The sequence below is a fragment of the Thunnus maccoyii genome, chromosome 16 (assembly GCF_910596095.1).
Source record: "Thunnus maccoyii chromosome 16, fThuMac1.1, whole genome shotgun sequence".
Classification (NCBI taxonomy): Eukaryota; Metazoa; Chordata; class Actinopteri; order Scombriformes; family Scombridae; genus Thunnus; species Thunnus maccoyii.
In genome coordinates this window covers 29,675,182-29,696,354 of record NC_056548.1, presented here as the reverse complement: position 1 = coordinate 29,696,354, position 21,173 = coordinate 29,675,182, and the positions used below count along the sequence as shown (strand labels likewise).

Sequence of the window (21,173 nt, the reverse complement as noted above, 5' to 3'; positions counted from 1 at the left end):
GTATAGAAATTAATGTTAATCCAGACAGTATAATAAATATTTATCTTTTGGCTAGGTGCTCAAACATCACTATGACATTTGTATTTTATTTATTTGATATATTTTCCCACCACCTTTGCCACTACTTTTCCCAGCAACAATGACTGTATCTAAATATGGACGACGAGTCTCCACTTCCTGCAGCTATGCAAAAATGAAGCCAAAATATCAAATACAATATGAAATACAAATGAAATAGTTAGATACTGGCCATCTGCTGTCTATATTTTTATAGGAGTGAAAGGATACAGATATACTCCAAGACAGAGAATTACAGACAAAGGCAATTATAAGATAAAATAAGATACACCTTCATTGATCCCCAGAGGGGAAATTCAGGTGTTAAAGCAGTATATTGTATTTACATGATATGGTAAAAAATTGCAAAAATGTAGTACACTATAAATAGTCTGGAATATAAGTGTAATATAGTATAAAGTGAGATGTAGTAGTAGTACAACAATTTACAGTATAGTACAGCAGTAGTAGTAATATAATAATACTATAATAGTATTCGATTAATAATAGTAAATAATATATATAAAATGATAGAACTATAGTAAATAATGAAATAAAATTAGTAAATAAAATAGTGAGTAGTGAATAGTATGATAATATAACAGTATAATATAAAATAATGCTAATAGCATTATATATATAAATATACATATACATATGCTCTTTCAGATGACAAAGACTTTTTTGAAAAGACAATTTATAAACCCCTAAAATCCCTACCTGATGCCCTGATTGAATTGAAGAGGAACTCCAATTGATCCTGGCTAAATTGTTAAGTGCAGATGTATTGCTGAAATTGTAGCTGTTCAGGAATCAGCAGTGTCAGGGTGCCAATATTGATGATGAACTCCATGATAGACAGGTACCTTCAAAAGAATATATTCTGTCAAGATACACAACAATGGAGCAAGAGAGCAGAGCATCATCTGAACTTATAATGTCACGAATTCATCATACAAACAGAAGCTTCACAATTTTAAAAGACCTTTTTAATCGGTTCCTTGCCTCTCAACACAAACTCTGTTCTCTAAGTTCAAGTCAAAGAACTCAGGGGGGCTTTGAACTCTTTGGCACAGTGATTGCAGCTGTTATTATGTCAAAGAGCCTGTCAATCATCTAAAAGCAAATGTTTGCATTAGCTGAAAGCATCTGAATCATTACCATAAACAATATCACTTTTCATGTTTCCAGCTTAATTTCTAAAATGTAAAACAATCACTATTTGCAGCATGCCCAGTAAACTTTGATTAGAAACAATGTTTACATGTAGTATTACCTCAGTGAATCCAGCCATTGCTTGACAGTGTTTAAAATGTGAATATTAAAGGTCCGTCAATTTGCGCAGAGTTACTGTCACAAAGTGATTCTTAAGTGTCTGCGCAGTCATGGACACCTTCATCTTCTGGGAATCAAAATACACATGCTTGTCTGTTACCTTTTTGGCAACATGTAGTCCATCTTTTGCTTGGACATCATTTAGATGAACAATGTACTATGTGCAGTTCATCTAGCCAATGGTGCTGGTTATTGGACTGTAAGCCTGCAATATATTCTGTGCCAGCTTCAACACGTGGCAACGTCCATCATCACAAACACCTTCTCACCAGTCACTGGATGTGTAAAAAAAAGGTTTTTAAGGGCTCAAGAGGGTTTGCCTCTAGCTGGCACCCAATGATTCAGATTGGAGGCATGGCCATTCATCGTAACACACACCACTCTTATGCCACACTCATGCAGTTTCTCCAACACATGCAGGATTAGGACTTTCTGTGTATCTGGTGACAGAGATTTGGTCAGGTAGTAGGCAATTGGAGCCTTCCAATGGTCTTGTCTGCCAACCACCATAAAAACAAGAACCTCAGTGGCAACATATGTCTGATTTATTTCATCCAGCCTTATTTTTACCTGCCTTGTTTGGTTTTATTTTCTCTCGTAAAGCACTTTGCAACATTGTTAAGGAAAGTGCTATGTAAATAAAGTTTATTTAAAATTCCAGACATTTTATGGGTATAAGGATTGTACTGGACATGTTTTTTGATAGCCATGGCATCCGACATGAGATTCACACATATTTAGCTAGTCTTCCTCACGTCTTCTTTTCAACATGTTCAATATCATCATGTTGAGGCTAGGCTTGACATCCACAGAACACATCCACCTTTGTAAAATGAAAAAGTAGGTATTTAATTTATTTGAACCAGTATTTTAAAGAAATCATTGAAGATTACATTTGCAATGTATGTGCATGTGGGAGGTTGAGATGGAGATAGTTATATGCTTTTGGACCATGTAGGTAGAGAGTGAGGGCAAACTCCCTCTGGTCTTTTGTGTGCTCTTGGCCCTGTTTTGACATGTCTATCGGAAGATCAGAGAAATTCAGTTAGCACAGACTAATTAGTAAGTGCCCTTGAAATAATAACTAGGAAGTCTAACAAAGATGGGAAAGTGCAAAGATAAACATAAAGTTAGAAGTTTCATTTTCATTTTACCTGAGTAGTTATCAAACCCCTCTTTCAGTTCTTAATTTTTGCATTTCTTCCCCCTCAGATCCTCCAGAAGACCATGCACCGTGTTCTTAGCTCTCTGTTCTCAGTCCTTCATGTTCCTCATCTCTCACTCCAGACTCTCCACCCTAGCCAAGGCTTCACTGAGTCTGGCCTCTAGACCCATGGGAGATGTAGGCAATGCATAGGAGTGGTCCTAGTAGAAAGAAGGATGAAAATGTTTTGAGTAATGTTTATATCACATCACTCACAGTCACACCTGTTTGGTGCATAGCTAGTACTATGTACTATCAGCTAACCCACATTCTTAATCTCATCACCCCATCTAATCCTACTGCCAGCACTGTGGGTTTGAGTGTGTGTGTGTCAGGGATGCATATTCAACACCAGCATGTTTCAATGTGTCCATGTGTGCACATGTGTATACGTGTGTGTCTCTGAAAAGAGTGGCAGAGAGCAAGTGAGAGATAGAGAGAGAGAGAAAGCAAGTGTGAAAGAGGCCATGATGTGCACAGCTGTTTAGGGCATAGCTAGTACAAATACTCACAACAGCAGGCAGAGGTTCAGTCTCTTGAAAATGCAGTACAAAGGCTTGTGTTGTCCTGGTTGCCATTGGCTAAGGTGAAAGAAAAAAATGCTTAAAAACAACTTGAACAGGTTCAAATATCTCACAGTGTAATACACAATACATCACTAATTCGCATACGTTCAGAGAGAACGATAACAAGTCGGAGAACTTAATGACGGAAAAACCTTCTCTTAAAGTTAGGTAGCCAGCCAACTAATGTTACAGTCAGATTTATGTCATTTACTCCGCCAAAGTGTTAGCAGATTTAGTTGCCAACCATTAGTTGTTTTTTTTTGCAAACACTTTTTTTTTTGTAAAAAAAAAAAAAAAACCCACACAAATGGTTGATGCTGTTGTCAGCAATTAGTTGTAAGCAGCCATTAACTGTTAGCTCCGGCTAACAGCTAGGCCTCAATGAACTAGCCAGGGCTGAAGTCAGATGGCTCAGCCAACGTGTTACAGAGGGCCGGTATCAACTACACTGGGGCTTGCTACATTGTAGTTGATACCTGCCACACCTTTGTGCACCTTCAACGCACCTTCAAGACTTCAGGTACATTGAAAGCACACCTTAGCAGATTTCATTCTAGGCAAAGAAGTTCCAAGGTGTTCCTGGAACAACAAGCAAATTTGTCATTTCTAAACTAACCACTTTCTTCCAGAGAATAGTGATGATTGTGTGAGTGTAATTAATCCATGCTGTGAGTGTGTGTTTTACCAAGAGAACTGAATAAACAGTAGAAAAAAGACCCCAAAAGGTGAGCAAAATCATGACAGCTTTAGCTTGCTAGGTAACGTTAGGTTGACTTGAGTTACATTATGATGTGTTCAAACTCTATTCAGTAAAAAGAGGATTGGGGATTGTTTTTGTAGAGATTATTATTGTTATTATTATTATTATTATTATTATTATTATTATTATTATTATTATTATTATTATTATTACGCTCCAGGGCACTGAAATTGCAAGGAACCTATTGTTTTTGTAAAGATTATTAGGGCCTGAGCATGACAGTGCCAGGGGCCCAATGGTCCCATTTGAATGCATTTGTATAGGAATGATTCTGTCCCGAGCTTTTTGATCCATATAAGCAGTTGATCACTGTAACTGTTACAACTGTGTGCATGTGTATGTGCACAGACTTGATAGATGGTAAGTAAATATAACCTATATGATATTTTGATTGTAAGACCACATATAAGCATGTGTGAGACTTTGAAGGCTCTGAAAGGTGGGTGGGGGCATGTGTATGCTAGTGATGCCTGGGTTAGGTCTGCAGCCACCTGAACCCTCCCACACAATTTATTGATCCACCTGAAACCATTCTAATTGAGTTTATGAAGTGAAATTCATGAATTCAAGACAAGCATCCCACTCATTTTGAAACCCATGTGCATGCATGTTGCGTGTTACATTTCAGATTCCAGAGCGACTTCCCACAGGTTACAAATTTGAAAATAATCCAACTGACTCTCTCTCAATTTTGCTGTAATTCTCTACTGTTAATTTGATTAAATGTACATGTTTAACATGGGTTGGTTTGTGTAGATAGTCTAAAATTATTCAAAGGAAGGACAGACTCAAACTGTGTACTGCTAGTGTGTGTGTATGTTTGTGTGTGTGTGTCTGTTGGTCTGTCTGTTAGTCTTTTTTTGTTTGTTTACATCACAGCAAGACTGCAGGTGGAGGTACTCTGTGATGCAATTATCCAAGAACCATTAGTGATCTACTGCATTTAAACAACAGTGCAAAAGAAAGAGAGAGTGTAATTGCTGAATCTCAGCACTGCTGGAATGCACCTTGATCAATCATATTACTCTGTGAGATTTCACTGTTGTATAATGACATATATATGTGCTATTTTGTGTCTCAAATTTGTTATTTACATCTGGATCGCTTTTTATATCCTTGTTTAAGCACTGCTAGGATTGGTGGCTATCATGAAGAAAGTACTGGACAACATTTCAAATTCACGATGATCATTAGTAGTAGCTCCAGTCCCAGCCACAGTGACTCCCAGTGAACTGGCAGTGTTGACTTGGTATGACTCAAGGACCTGCACTGTAACTGTACTCCAGTGCTATTGTTTTCATACTCTTGAAGCCAAGACAATGCCTAGCTGCCCCACATAAATATACAAAAGTGTACTCAAGTAGTGCTTGAGTATACCTTCTGTGCACTCGAAATGTAAATGGTATGCAAAATTGGGAATTAATGCAAAATTACAAGTATGATATATTGGCATGAGAAATACACTTGCATTACAATTATATCATCAGTGTGTTTGAAATATACTTAACAAAGCATTCAAGTTCATTTGATGGGAGTGTATTTGTAATTTACCTTGTTTTAATCTGCCTCTACCAAAGAATCAGCAGCAGAAGAATGTTGCTTTTCATCCAGGACCTGACTACATTAGTCTTCAGGCAAGACACCCTGGCCAGGTCTACGGTCTATCCTTGCTGGGAAGGTAAAAGAAGTGGAGGTCAAGGACTAACTTGACCCAGAGAAAGTGAAATGTAAAGTAAAGTAAAATGAAATTATAGGTAAAACTAATCTGTATTAATGTCATCACTATGAATGGACTTCAATGTAATATATTGTCTATCTTATCAAGTCTTAAATCCCATGTTTCCTTCTGTCTCACACAGACAAGGTGTGAGACAGATTCCCTAATGCCAAGGTCAGCGAGATCTGGGCCCTGCTGTGGAGGAAATGTAACAAAGAGAGCTACAACAAGATCCTTCCCCAGTGATCGGCATGGCCGTTATCTTGAATTTTGTTTCTGTTAAAGGCCCCCTCCTGTGAAAAATGGACTTTTAAAGCCAATAAATGATATGAGTGCAACCATCATGTTCAACACTTATATTAGCTAAGTTAGCCTGTTAGCTTGTAGGTTGGATATCGAGCGTAATAAACAGTTTCAAGTTTCAAGTAAAATGTTAAAAAGTGAACTTTAAGAGAAAAATGTTTTGTCAATTGGGCCGATTTTTTGTTGGTGAATTACACTTGCCCAAATTAAGGTGTTTTTTTTCTACAGAGCTGTAAAGTGTGTAAAATTTGTATTAATCTTTTAATGTCAATAAAATTGTGTTTATCTCATAATCGAAGTGCAATTGGTCATGGAAAAGAATAGCACACTTGGAGTGTATTAAAGTATACTTCTGTAGCACTTAATACAGCATATACAATATAACACTACATGCCTTTATGATGCTTAAATTGTGATAGAACTTCACTGTAAATATAGTTTTATTAACATAATGGTACACCTTAAAAGAAATAAATACTGTCAGAAAGTACATTTGAAGTTCATTTTAAGTACTACACAGGCATGCCAGAATAATAAGTAATAAACTGTAATACCTTTTTAAGTATATTTCCAACACACCGATGATATAATACAATTGTACTGCAAGTGTGTTTTGAATACTCACAAATCGTGATTTTCGCTGGTGTACTTCAGTGCACTTAAAGTTTGTAAAAAGTTGTTCCAATTTAGTACACTATTTACACTTCAGGTATACTCAATTAGTACTCAAGGACTACTTGAGTACACTTAAGTATATTTGAAAGCGACAAAAGTAGTACATTCTTTAAAAAGTATAATTGAAATATATTTTTCACCTGGGAGGTAGACTAGTGTCATGGATGAGTCCACAGTTTTCCAAGTCTGTCTTAAAACAACAGTCAGAAGCCCAAATGAACACTGAAACATGTTTTTCTTGCATTAATCATTCCTCCTGTTCATACTGACCATCAGAAGATCTCCTCAGTGTTTTCCCTATATTCATTCTGCACCAGAATTTTGAGCATCACTGCTAAAATTTTACATGATCATTAATATTAATGGGCCACTAATAATTTTCACTTGCACACTGTGCGAGCATATCACCCTACGTTATCATGGAATTGTTTTGAGTTATTGACTAGTGCATCAAATCCCAGAATCTTCCCTCTCCTCATTCTTCAAAGGATATCTATGCGAAAGGTACTGTTATGAGAGTAGCATAGCTCCTTTAAGGAATAGGGCAGTGCGTAATGTGTGTGCATAGTGAGTGTGCGGTTGAGTGAGTGTGAGAGAGCAAGCAGCTGAAATGTGTCAGTTAATAAATGCTGTAGCTTCTGAAGACCAAGAAAAGTCTTGTCTGTTGTTTCCCCAAGTGCTGGAAACATGAAGGGGGTTAGCCCCAAAATTAGGGACAGTGCCTAGCCTAACCTGACCAGACTCAGTTAAGGTGGACTGACCTTTAAGGTGACCAGCTATTATCATTTTAGTGTCAATTTCAGCTGCTTCTAAACAGAGAAGGGAGAAATGTCTGGCTGTTGAATCTCTCCCAAGTTTTGTTCAGCACCTCCCACCACCACCTCCATCCCAAAGCAGTCAACCTAGGGGACAACAATATAAGTGATGGAGGCCAAAATCCACAGTGCTCCTTCTGTGCAAAAATATATTTAAAAGTTTATCTGAAGCTAATATGAAACTTCAGCTGTCCAAATGAGTCAAATCAAATAGATATCTTTCAATGTTACAGTCTTTTTAGTGCCAAAGTCCCTCTTTTTGTTACTATACTTCCACCACAGCTCAACAGGTGAACAATGGACACACTGTGGATTTTGCCCCCTAAGATGTGTACCTGGAGGTACACATTTGAGGCAGTCCAGAAACATTGGTCTTGGAGAAACATGCAACAAGCTAGAATTCAAATGCTGAGAAGTAAACTCTTGAGGCCATAGACTTGTGGTGAGCTGGTACCAAGTGAGACTGATGATGAAGTTGTGGTACAAAAGACTGAAAAACCTCCATTAAAACAACAAACACTCCTTTGTGTTTCTAGAAACATGAAAACAAATCCAGTTCAGATAGAAGTACTGACAGTTTGTATGGTTTACTTCAGAGGTTTTGCTTTGTCAGTTAAATTTTCAATGTTTCAGGCATGTTATTATTATTCTGTTTCATGATTCCTACCCTGTATCTAGACAGCAAGTGTAGCATGAGCAGCACGTCAGCAGAGCAACAGCAGCAGCGAGTGCTCCATCTACGTGTGTCTACGCTGGAGGCATTCAAGTGCAGTGTTGAGTGTAGGTCACCCATGAGTTGGAAGTACTCAAAACCTAAATACACATGACTGTGGTGATGTGCGTAAACAGAGAAAAATAGACTTGAAACGTAACAAATGCTTCAGCTCGCAGTTACGCCTGTGAGATGCAGCTGAGACGTGAGCCTGCACGAACTCAGTGCAGACAGCTGTCTAGACACGAGGTTACTGTTTGTGTTAATGTATATGAATCAAGACATATAAGTAATTTACAAGAAATTACTTTTTTGTGTGCTTCAAAATATGACTACAGATCATATCTGAAATGCAAATTCCAGTGGTATCAAAGTAGTTCCAATCCAGAGATATGTTCAGGATATGAGTCAGAAATGGTGAGCATCCTCAGTAAGTTGAGAATCTTTCATATACTTATGGGTCATAAAGTTTCCTTCTGTATGACGCTTTCTGGATATTAACACTTAGGCTGGCCTAATACAAAGTATGTTTACAAAAGAAATGCTATGTGTGGCATTCACAATAGGACTACAAGTCAATTCAAACAAAATTGGTTCTGTACTTAGACCAATACTATTCACCTTGTACAGGCTTCCTTTGGGCAATGTTATTTAGAAACACTCCATAAATTTTCATTGTTATGCAGATGATACCCAAATATATTTATCAATGAAGCCAGATGAAACCAATCAGTTAACTAAACTCCAAGCATGCCTTAAAGACCTGGATGACTTGCAATTTTCTACTACTAAACTCTAAACCCTAAACACATTATCTAATGATATAGCTACTCTAGATGGCATTACCCTGGCCTCCAGCACCACTGTAAGGAATCTGGGAGTTATTTTTATCAGGATATGTCCTTTAACTCCCACATAAAACAAATTTCAAGGACTGCATTTTTTCACTTATGTAATATTGCAAAAATCAGGCACATCCTGTCTCAAAAAGATGCAGAAAAGTCCATGTTTTTGTTAATTCCAGGCTGGATTATTGCAATTCTTTATTGTCAGGCTGCCCTAAAAAGTCTCTAAAGACTCTACAGCTGGTCCAATACTGCTGCACGTGTACTGACAAAAACTAGAAAAAGAGATCATATTTCTCCCATTTTAGCCTCGCTGCACTGACTTCCAGTAAAATACAGAATTGAATATAAAATCCCTCTCCCCACCTACAAAGCTCTTAATGGTCAGGCATCATCATATCTTAAAGAGCTCATAGTACCCTATTACCCCACTAGAACACTGTGCTCCTAGAATGCAGGCTTACTGGTGGTTCCTACAGTCTCCAAAAGTAGAATGGGAAGCAGAGCATTCAGCTATCAGGCTCCTCTCCTGTGGAAACATCTTGCAGATTCGGTCTGCATGGCAGACACCCTCTCTACATTTAAGAGTAGACTTAAAACTTTCCTTTTTGATTAAGCTTATAGTTAGGGCTGACCAAGCTGGCCTTGGATCAGGGGGGGATCCAATGATGCTCTGAGCTCCTCTCCCCTCCTCTCCATCTGTATGTATTCATATACCATTACTGCATGTTACTAACTTGACTTTTCATCCACAGGAAATTCCAGGGACCACGCTCTGGCCCTTGGCCGTGGGGATGTCCTTCTCCTGCCATTGCTGCTGTTTGTTGTTGCTAGTCATGTAACTATTGTTGTTATTGTTGTTGTTGCTGTTGTTGTTCTGCTTCTGTCCCCCCCCCCTTTTCTTTCTCTCTCAACCCAACTGGTCAAAGCAGATAGCCGCCCACCTAGAGCCGGGTTTCTTCCCATTAAAGGGGAGTTTTTCCTTACCGCTGTCACCAAGTGCTTGCTCATGGGGGAATTGTTGGGTCTCTGTAAATTAAAGAGTACGGTCTAGACCTGCTCTATGTGAAAAGTGCCCTGAGATGACTTTCGTTGTGATTCGGCGCTATATAAATAAAAATTGAAAACTGAATATACTAACTCCATATTTTAATAGTAACAAAGTGCTCTCAGACCGGAGATCGATATAATCGGAACATGAGTTAAAATCAGGGAGTATTTACAGTAATTTTGATCAGATTTGAATCATATCTTTGAATACCCGACACAAGGCTATAAGTCATATCTCAAAGTTTCCTGCCACAGTTACCACACGTATAACGCTTTCGGGATATTAACATATATGAGGTGGGACATTTTAGTGGTATCATGTAATGTGTTGACACCAGAAATGTGATGTGTGTGGCATTCAAAATACAACATCAGTCATACTGGAAAAATATCTTAACTCCATATTATGATAGTATCAGAGTGGTCCTAATCCGGAGATAAGATATGCTCCAGATATGACATCTTACAATGCCGTGATCAAAGAGTATCCAACATGGATTTCATCATATATGGGTCAGAGTAAATGTCAGAGTAAATATCCTGGCAAAACCATCTCTGGATTCTGGGGTATTTTACGCAGTGTAAAGTGGTGGAATCTTATTGTATATTAGGCTATACATTATATTTTAAATATATTTATTCAGCTTTGATGGGGACAAACACAGGGAGCAGCAACTGAAGATGAAAATAATATATATACAGATCAAACATCAAAGACATATTTTCAGGGGGAGATGGATGATTGTAAACTCACAATCTGATGCAGTAATGAGTTTGATGATTTGTGGTTGAAAAAGTGTCCAGGTTAAAACAATGAATTTTTAGACGTTTATTTGGATCTTGGCTCAACAGCATTCAGTGACTATATTTCAACAATTTCAACAAATGTAGAAAATTTAAACAGAGTCACTGAAATGCTGTTAAAACACATTCAGACTACACACAGCCTAAAAATACTCACTTTCAAACTACATTTAGTTTTAAAATCCCAAAGTCGGCAGTTACACCAAAATCCTGCTCACTCAGAAATATTAACATCTCCAATATGATATGAAAACTATGATAGGAATGTTCCATCAGTATGACCACACCATGAAAAATGTGAGATGATTATTCATTGATCAGTGTCTAAAGCTTCATACAGATTTTTTTATTTAAACAGAGATTACCACATAATGTACAAGAAACATGTTGGCGCAGTGAAACTGTTCTAACAACCTGATTAACAACCTGTTAGGCCTATAAAAAATACCATAAACAACAAGAAAGTAGTGCAACAATCAACAAAGTGCTAAAAGGTGGGGGTCACGTGACACAAATGGCGGAGTAGCAGCACATTGTCTGTGCTCCCGTAGCTCAGTATCCTTTTAGTCATTTTTCTCATAGAAGATATAGTCACAGTGAGCGGACGTCTTAGTCTAGAGACAGTACAATGCCTGGCACTCAGAGAAAACTCAACCTTGTTGCGAAATCTGCTAAATCGGGAGAGGTTCAGTCACCCTGGTGCAGCCAAGCTAACATGGCGGATAACGCGCCGCCACTTCTGGTCAAGTTGACACCAACAGCTTGGTGGAAAAAATAACTGCTGAAGTGCTCAGAGGTGTGGAGGCTTCATCTGACAAAAAGATCGACCCAGTTTTGAAGAAACTCGAGGCCTGCTTGTCCAAAATCGCCACACTGGATACACGGATTACAGAGGCGGAGATTCGCATCTCAAACTCTGAAGACGCTGCAGAAACTCACATTACTAAGCTCTCTGAGGTGGAGAGCAGGCTAAAGGCCACCCTGGAGAAGCTCAATGACCTGGAGAATAGGAGCCGGTGGTGCAACATACGAATCGTTGGGCTTCCTGAGGGCAGCGAGGGCGCTAATCCTGTGGCTATATTCAGAACCTGGCTGCCAGAGCTTCTGAAGGTGAGCTTCAAAGGTGGGTCCGTCAAGCTGGATCGCTGCCGCCGCACCCTCACATCCTGTCCCCTCCCTGGACAGTGGCCCCGGGCTGTTATCGTAAAGCTCCACAACTTCCAGGATAAAGTCCGGATCATGCAACGAAAGCTCAATCCCTAGTCTACAACGGCACCCTTATCATGATATTTGAGGACTTCTCCATCGCTGTTGTACAGCAGCAACAGGAATTTTATCCGGTGAAACAACAGCTTAAGGAGAGAGGGATCGCGTTTGCTATGCTGTACCCAGCTGTTCTGAGGATTAATCACGGCGGGCAGGAGAAATTCTTCAAACATCCTAAAGACGTGGCTACATTCCTGGATAAGGTGCCACAACACAGAGGGTCTCCTTCCATGATCCCTGCTGACTGAGAGTCTTCCATCATTTTATACATTACAGGTGGCCATGACCATCTACTGAACTAAAAGGTTCTGGTAAGCATGGGACTGATACGGCTATATCCTTTGCCTTTGCCATTTTGAATGTGCTATATAGCTAAGGCAGTCTCTGTATATACACAATTTAGAGGATTATGCTTGTTGGAGTGTGGATTATTATTTTTTTTATTTTTATTTTTTCCTCTTCTCTTTTTCCACACATTTCATGGTTGCTTATATGCTCACTGTTGATTGTATTTTTTTCTTGATTAGACCTGCGGGCCTGCAGTTGAAATGTGTTACAAGTTTAAGATTTGAAAGGGGTTTAATAGCTGGTCCAGCATTTTCCTCTATCCGAGTTAGGAAGTTAGCTCACACCCCTGATGGGTGTAACAGACCTAAGTCTGACCCCAATGTCTATCCATTATCCTTGCATATTGTTCCTTGTACATAGTTTTGTTTTAAATGTTAGCAAAGCAGTATTTCTATTTTCTTTTCATATTTTGTGTCGCAGTCTAGCTTCAGGGAGCTCCGGTTGTTCTCAGTATTTTTATCCACAGTAGCCAGGATGGTTTCCTCAATACAAAATGGCCAGTGACGGCATTAAGCCCGCACTAAAAATATGCAGTTGGAATGTAGGGGGTATACATAATCCTATTAAACGGAAAAAGATTTTAAGTTTTTTAAAAAAGGAGCAAGTTCATATAGCCGTCCTACAAGAAACACACCTATCAGCTAATGAGCACTTAAAGCTGAAGCGTGATTGGGTCGGGCAAGTGTATAGCTCATCCCTTACCAGTAAGAGCAGGGGGGTCGCCATTTTAATAAATAAGCATCTACCTCTGTCTGACATCCAAACTATTTCTGATAAATCTGGTAGATATGTAATGTTAAAGGCCCTCTCCAGGGCCAGTTGGTGTCACTCCTAAATATTTACTTCCCCCCAGTACAATCTAATGACTTCATCACTCAAGTTATGTCCCTATTTGCTGACTGGATTTGTGACAACTCAGTTATAGCTGGAGACTTTAACTGCTACTTTTCCTCAGTAATGGATAAGTCACCTTCTGTACAAAAATTAATGTCTAGAAGAGCTAGAGCTGTATTAGACACCTGCGTCAAACTCGATCTAGTAGATACCTGGTGTGTTTTACACCCTAATGATAAGGCATTTACATTGTATTCTGGTGTTCACAAAACATGTAGTAGAATTGACTTCGCTCTCACCCCTAAAGTCGCATTAAATAATGTTAAGAGCTGCACTATTGGAGACATCATTATATCGGATCACGCACCAATCTATATAACCTTAGATGACTTAAATCCAGTGTGTCAAAGGCGACCTTGGAGATACAGCACATTCTTGAATCACGACCTAAATTTTGAGGAATTTCTAAAAACACAATTGGACTATTTTTTCAAAGTGAATAATGATGTTTCCCCTGGTTTGCTATGGGATACCATGAAAGCCTATGTTCGTGGTCTGATCATATTGTACACCGCTAGGCTTAAAAAGAACAGTATAAAAGAACAAAGAAAACTTGAGCTAGAGCTGCACCAACTTCAGACTAAATACAACATATCTCCTTCAGAAGAACTTAGGAATGATATACTAGTGGTTAAGACAGCTTTAGAGAGCTTACTAACGAAGAAGGTAGAAAAATCTATGTTTTTCATGAGGCAAAGGATGTATGAATTTGCAAACAAACCAAATTGATATTTGGCCAGTCTTCTTCGTAATAGGACTCCGGCTCAGAATATTTCACATATCAGGGACTCATCTGGCGTACATAACTATGATAACAGAATAATTAATGACACCTTTAAAATATTTTATAAACAGTTATATACTTCTCAATTCAACCCGCTCTTAAAGCAAGATATGATTGACTTTTTCACAAAGTTGGACCTGCCAAAAATTACAGCCGAGCAGAGAGATGATTTGTGCAAACCAATAACTCGAAATGAAATTAATAATTGTATCCAGCTACTCCCCAACAACAAAGCCCCAGGCCCTGACGGATTTAATGCAGAGTTTTACAAAAAGTTTTACAAAGGGTTGTCTAGAACACCATTCTAGACAACCCTCTATTAGAAATGCTGCAGTCCTCTTTCACAGCTGGGGCTCTCCCCCCATCCTTAATGGAGGCTAATATCTCTCCTGGTACTAAAAAAGGGGAAACCGTCTGAAGAATGCTCTTCATATAGACCTATATCTGTTTTAAATCTAGATTTCAAACTTCTTGCAAAGATCCTGGCCTCACGTTTGGAAAATGTTCTCCCAACTGTCATTGCTAATGACCAGACTGGTTTTATACGTGGAAGGTACTCCTCTCATAATGTGAGATGCCTGTTTAACATTATTCAGCATTCCTCCCTGTACAGCGCAGAAGCTTTGGTCATCTCTCTTGACACGGAGAAAGCTTTTGACAGGCTGGAATGACCTTATCTTTTCTTTACACTCCAAAAATTTGGCCTTGGGGAGGTATTTATTAAATGGATTCAAATCTTGTACGCATTGCCCCTCTCTGCTGTAATCACGAATGGTCTCAGGTCTAGTAACTTTAATATTGAATGGGGGACTAGGCAGGGCTGCCCCTTGAGCCCACTATTATTTGCTCTACCTATGGAGCCCTTAGTTGCCACTATTTGACAGGATACCGGTATTAGAGGAATCTTTTTAAATAATTGTCAGCATAAAATTTTGTTGTACGCTGATGACGTTTTAATTTTTTAAGCCCCCCTACACATTCTATTCCTAAATTGACAGAACTAGTTAATAACTATGGCTCTTTCTCTGGTTATAAAATACATTTTTCTAAAAGCGAAGCTATGCCTCTTTGTTCCTCACAAACATTAGATCCAAGCATCTCACAACCTTTTCGGTGGTCCCCAGCAGGACTCTTATACCTAGGCGTAAAAGTCTCACCATGCTTAAAAGACTTATATAAGTTAAATGTTGCCCCCCTTTTACAAACTATAAAACAGGATCTTGATAGGTGGTGTGGCCTGCCCCTGTCTCTTCTGGGTCATATCCACTTGGTTAAAATGAGCATCCTTCCACGTCTCCTGTATTTATTTCAGATGTTGCCAATTATAGTATCAAAGAAAGTTTTTATGCAATGAAATAGTGCTATTATATCATTTATTTGGCGTAAAAAGAGACCCAGGTTAAGATACAGCCTTCTCTGTCTTCCCATTAAAAATGGTGGTTTGGCAGCACCTTCTTTTTTATCTTACTTCTGGGCTACACAGTTTAAGTTTCTTTTGGAATGGTTCATAAATGACCCTGACTCTACCTGGCTCAGTTGCGAATCAGCCTCCTTAGGCAGTATCCTCTTGCAGAATTTATTATATGCCTCTCCAGACAAAGTTGCGAATCTGGTAAAAGACAATGTGCTTCTAAAGAACATGGTGAATATTTGGTGTAAAGTCAGAAAGTTGGAAGGGTACAGTAACTGCTTCTCTTTATTAACTCCTATTCACGAAAACCCTGACTTTCAACCTGGTCTTCAGGCAGGTTTAGCTGCCTGGAGGCATAAGGGTATTAAAGTCATCGGAGATATGATACAGGGAAGTTCAATCCTTACGTTCCAACAAATGAAAAGCAAGTATGACATCATCAAAAATGATTTTATTAAATTCCTCCAGGTTAAAAACTTTATTCTGTGTAAGTTGAAAGAATTCACTGGAGGTCTGGCTACTTGTCCTATCGAATCCCTATTGGTAAATGACATGCGACTTAAATTCTTCACCAAAAAGCTTTATAAGACTCTCTGTAATCTCAATGCAGATAACTCTGACAAGGTAAAAGGCAGATGGGAATCTGAGCGGGGCACAATTGAGTCTGAAGACTGGAATGCCTTGTGTAGTCAGCCCTCCAGTGTTCTGGTGTCTAACTCTGCCTGGGAGAGGCAATTTAAGATTTTACATAGGCTCTATATCACTCCTGAAGCCAGACATAGAATGAATCCAACTTTGTCAGAGCTATGTACGAAATGTCACTCTGCTGTCGGATCATTTATTCACTGTTTGTGGAGATGGCCTCATATCCAGCAGTTCTGGACTACAATTATTCAACAGTTCAATGTAATTTTTAAACGCCATCTACACCTGGGCACAAGGACTTGCCTGTTGGGACTAAATGATGAGTTACCTGCTGACTTTTGCAACAGAGACCGTTTGCACATCCTGCTGCACTGTGCCCGGAAATGTATCCTGGCCTTACGGATCACTGATAAGGCCCCGACTCTCAATCAGTGGCAGCAATCTTTGATGAGTATCCTCCCAGCTGAAGCTTTTTCTACAGCATTGAAGGATGAACCCTTCTTATTCTACCTGACCTGGGCTCCATTTATTGATTACCTGGGTGCCACTGTATCTAGTAGAATAAGGTTAGGCCTGGACAAAGGGTGTAGGGCCATAGTTTAATGTGATATCGATATGCAGTATGTATTATGCTGTCCTTGTTGGACTTGAACCCCCGGAACTCCCAATTTATGTATGTTTTTTTTTTTTAATTAATTAATTTATTTTTAACTGTACTTTTGTTGTTATTTGTATTTGTCAATTTATTTTTCTCTTTTGTGTTTTGTATTTACTACCTCTGTGCTGGGTCTGATTGCCTGTATTTTGGGCACTGGTGCTAGTGTCATGTTCTTTTATTGTCCTTGTCATACCTGCTTTGCAAAAAAAAGTTCAATAAAAATATGTTTAAAAATAAAAAGTGCTAAAAGGTGAAAGGGGCTGAAGAAGAGCTGTCAGACTTGTCTTGAATGCACCAAGGAAGTCAGAAGACTGTATGGAGCTGGGTAGCTCATTCCACCATTGCAGAACCACAAACAAGAAGAGTCTGGATCGTGATTTGGTACCAGGCAGTGATGGTATTACAAGACGTCATTCATTTGTGGACGGGAAGGGACATACGGCCTGACTAGTGACTCCATGTAGGAGGTAACCATTCCATTGGTCACCTTAAAGGCAAGCATCAAAGCCTTGAACTTGATGCAAGCTGCCACCAGGAGCCAGTGGAGGAAGATGAACAGAGGTTCATCTCACATCCGAGGCATGGATCAAGTGTTCCACACTTTGCTGCGGAACACCAGAGGCCTGGCAGACATTATTCTGACCCATTAATAGAAAAGTTACGTCTGCATAAATTTCAATTACACTTATTACAATTATTGTGTAATTGAGTTTTTTGAAGTATTTCACAGGGAAATATATGTGCCAATGTTTTTTCTTGATATTTAGCTAAACTAATGTACAATCAAATTGTAAATTTGATTGATTGATAACTGATGGACCTCACTGTGCTTAAATACACTGTATTTTAATGTGACTTTTATCATTGTATCATAATCATGTGTTCTATAATTTGTTGTTACACATTTTGTCACACAATATGCTGTGCACTTCTATGGCAGCAGCCACTCATTCCAGCTGTCATCACGTGCTTTCCTGCTTTTTCTCCCCATCTCTTTACATTACCTCCAGGAACAGACTGACACTAACCAGTAGCAGGGTGCTGTTCTTCCACAACTGTTCAACTCAAACTTTCCAGAACCTCTGAGAGTCATAAATGGTGGAAGGAATGAATGTCCAATGGAAAAACCACTTCCAACATGTTTTGACTCTTCAGTAAAGACAAAGACATGGGGACAGGAAGCACTAAGGTTTATGGGAAATGTGATCTTTTGCTAAGCGTATTTTCCAGTTGAATTTTATACAGTTATAATCCAGAACAAAACTGTATACAGGCATGGTTGCAAAGCTTTTTAATAAGAGTTGTGGCGGAAGGTTGGAGGTTTGTATCTGTTGTTACAAAAAGGTTATAATGTTTCCACAATGCAACAACCTTTCCTGAATCATGTGGATTTTAAGAGGCTCCCATTTTGCAAGTTTTTGCATTTTTTTATCCATTACTGAGTGCTAGCTCACCAGGCTAATGCGACACATTGGCTACAATCTTTCTCTCCTCATGCCTCCCAGTGGACATTGTGTGTTTACTTGCAACACAGGACACGTATCAACACAGATGATGGGCACAGTCAGGGAGAAAAAGAGAGAGAAAGAAGATGTTCTTATTAAGTTAGTTTTTTAAAATAATTTAACCTGAGCCTGATACAACCTGGCACTCAACCTGTTCTTGGGACCTTTTAGGTTCAGGAACAATACAAGGGCAACAAGATCTTAAGGCTTGCATACTGTTCATATTCTGACCCTTCACAGCATGGAGCAGGTCACTTTTGACCCAGCGTAAGTATCCCTTTATAATCAGACCCTATACCAAATTTTGAACCACAAATGTATTTTGCATCTATAGATATCTTATCAGGCAAAAGCATAACTGCACCCCCAGATCTGAGCCTAACTCCACCCACTGCATAATTTTGAAAAATGCTAAAAAGTGGGCAAGGGGCTGAGAGGGGGGCAGGGAGGGGCTGAGAGGAGGGGAGGCGGGTGGAGTGGAGAGCGTGGCCGTGTGACCCCTGGGACACACTGGATGCATGAGCAGCGCGTGTGCGTCGCGGAACCTCTTGCTTTTCATTTCGGCGCCCATGTTAACAGGTTAGAGTGGCCACACTGCCCGTGTGAGATGCGCATCTCACGCGAGGCTGCTGCGTCGCTTCATCTAGAGATTCGAGGTCTCACTTATTTTCTCCACGTGATGCGTGCGGTTCTCAGCAGAAATAGACAGGGAAAACGAGAAAGATAGGGCTGCCAGTGGCGGAAGTGCCGCAGCAGACACGCTTCAAGTGTGATCGCTACAAGTGTGAAAGATGCAGCAGTTCAGTGATGCACACGCACTGCTGAGGTTCATGCATCCAGTGTGTCCCAGGCGTGAGGCAGGAGGGCAGGAGTTGCTCCTCATGAAATTCCTTGGCCAGGAAAAATGATAATAATTGTAATGAGAGTGTTGGGCCTCATACTCCATGTGCAGATAAAGGCAGGCCTGCATGAAAGTCACAAAGCCTGATAACAGGAAAGGGCGCCAGGACAAACAAAGAGAGTCCAATTTGGACTCCATATCCCAGCATGCACTGTTCAGTTCGCACCTACGTGCTAAACTGGAAAGGGTCTCAACAACAGTCTCTCATTGGCAGAGACACTCCAGCACAGAGGAAGTCATGATGACACAGCCGTGACATCACCACCCCTTTAAAAACTGAGGACAAAACGAAATTATTGCACTCCATTGTGACTGAGCTGGGGGAAGCCTTGCTGCCTCCGTGAGCCAGTTTACTGAAGGAGGTAACGCCGTGCACTTGTTTTTCCCCCATCGGCTGGAAGACTCTCCCCTCACCAGATGAGACGCGACTTCGCCCTTGTTCACCTGAACACCATCACTGGATCCAAGAGAAACTGCTGCTGCAACCAGCGCTCTCACCCCCTGCAGAAGGAAGAAACATATTTTCTTCAGGAAGACGAGGATAACTTCTCTGCCCCGCTCTTCTTCAACTGAGTCGACTTTGCTGTTTTCTCTGCAATGCCTGCCAAGAATCAGCTGCTGTGAAACCCGCTGATAGCGTGAGGACGGCCCTGTCAGCATCCAAGCCGAGGAACCCAGCCAGACTGAAAGATGGACTTGACACACACACCCTGCCCGATTTCCGGTTGGTGCCCCGTAATTGTTAATTCATATTAATAATGTCAAGGTCCCCCTTGAAGTCTTTTCCCACCGTCCCAATGACAAAAATACACGGACATGCCAATTTATAGTTTCAATGTTTCAAGATTCTACATAACCACCCTTTACCTTGAATTGACCCCCTTTGGTGACCTTAAAATCCCTCTTAATAAATACGGGTCAAATGTGACCCAGAACACCCTCTATGTGCAAAAATGCATATCAGCTGCACAAAAATAAATAATTTTGAAATATTTCCATTTTTGTATATTCTGTGCCACTTTCGGAAAACTAAATTACTGATTCAGTATGTGGGTACTTCTTGTATCTAGTTGAATTGTTTTTTGTATCCAGCACCTGTCCCACTGAGGTTTTGTGGATATGCACATGACTACTTTGTTTTCATCCACTTTAGAAAAAGTCATAAAATTTTGGGCATAAAGAATGTAATTTAGGATATTTTTATTGCTTTCAAATGTCAAAACGGGTCAAATTATATTACAGTAGATAGATAGATACTTTATTGTCAGTGCATATTAAAAACACAATGAAACTTAGTTCAACAGCAATCCACTCCACTTAGCAGCATAAAAAATATTTAAAAAAAAATATATGTATATATGTATAAAAATATATATAAAAATATAATAAATAGTCACAGTCAGATAAAGTACCATAAACATTGTCAATATGAAGGGGTTAAGACAACAAAAAACATAACATTTAAAAAAGAATACATTAAATAAATACATTTTCTCTCACAATTTAGCCTTGCTGGAAAAAGCAACAGTTAGCACAACACATTTGATGAACCTTCACAATTGTTTTTCAGTTATTTATTAGCCCACTGCTACCTCCCCATCCCCACTAATAAACCACAGCCCATGTCACATTGAGTACATACATACATACATAATAGTACATCATCATCATGAGAAGTTGTCTTACTTATAATGTTAAATCTAGACACCTAATTTGATTTTATTGACCTCACACTCCGACACTCTTTAAAGTACTTTTCAGTCTGCTTTCTGCTTTGGACAAACATGTAAAACAGGAGACAGAGGAGGAAGAGACAGAGAGAAACAAAAACAAACAGAGACAGTGGAGTGACTTCCAGATTCTGAGAAACTGAACTATTCTTACATAGACCCCGACAATGGCACATTTTATGTCATGT

General features: G+C 39.4%; 2 long non-coding RNA genes across 2 annotated transcripts; one reads left to right on the top strand and one right to left on the bottom strand.

Moving 5' to 3' along the window:
* Positions 1–2,312: 2,312 nt before the first annotated feature.
* Positions 2,313–3,179, bottom strand: LOC121880552. The gene is made up of 3 exons (XR_006091589.1): positions 3,109–3,179; positions 2,547–2,757; positions 2,313–2,412 (listed from the first exon to the last, which is right to left on the bottom strand). It is a non-coding gene; the product is annotated as an uncharacterized LOC121880552 (long non-coding RNA).
* Positions 3,180–3,568: 389 nt separating this feature from the next.
* LOC121880553 lies at positions 3,569–6,224 on the top strand. The gene is made up of 3 exons (XR_006091590.1): positions 3,569–3,682; positions 5,500–5,600; positions 5,782–6,224. It is a non-coding gene; the product is annotated as an uncharacterized LOC121880553 (long non-coding RNA).
* Positions 6,225–21,173: the final 14,949 nt, after the last annotated feature.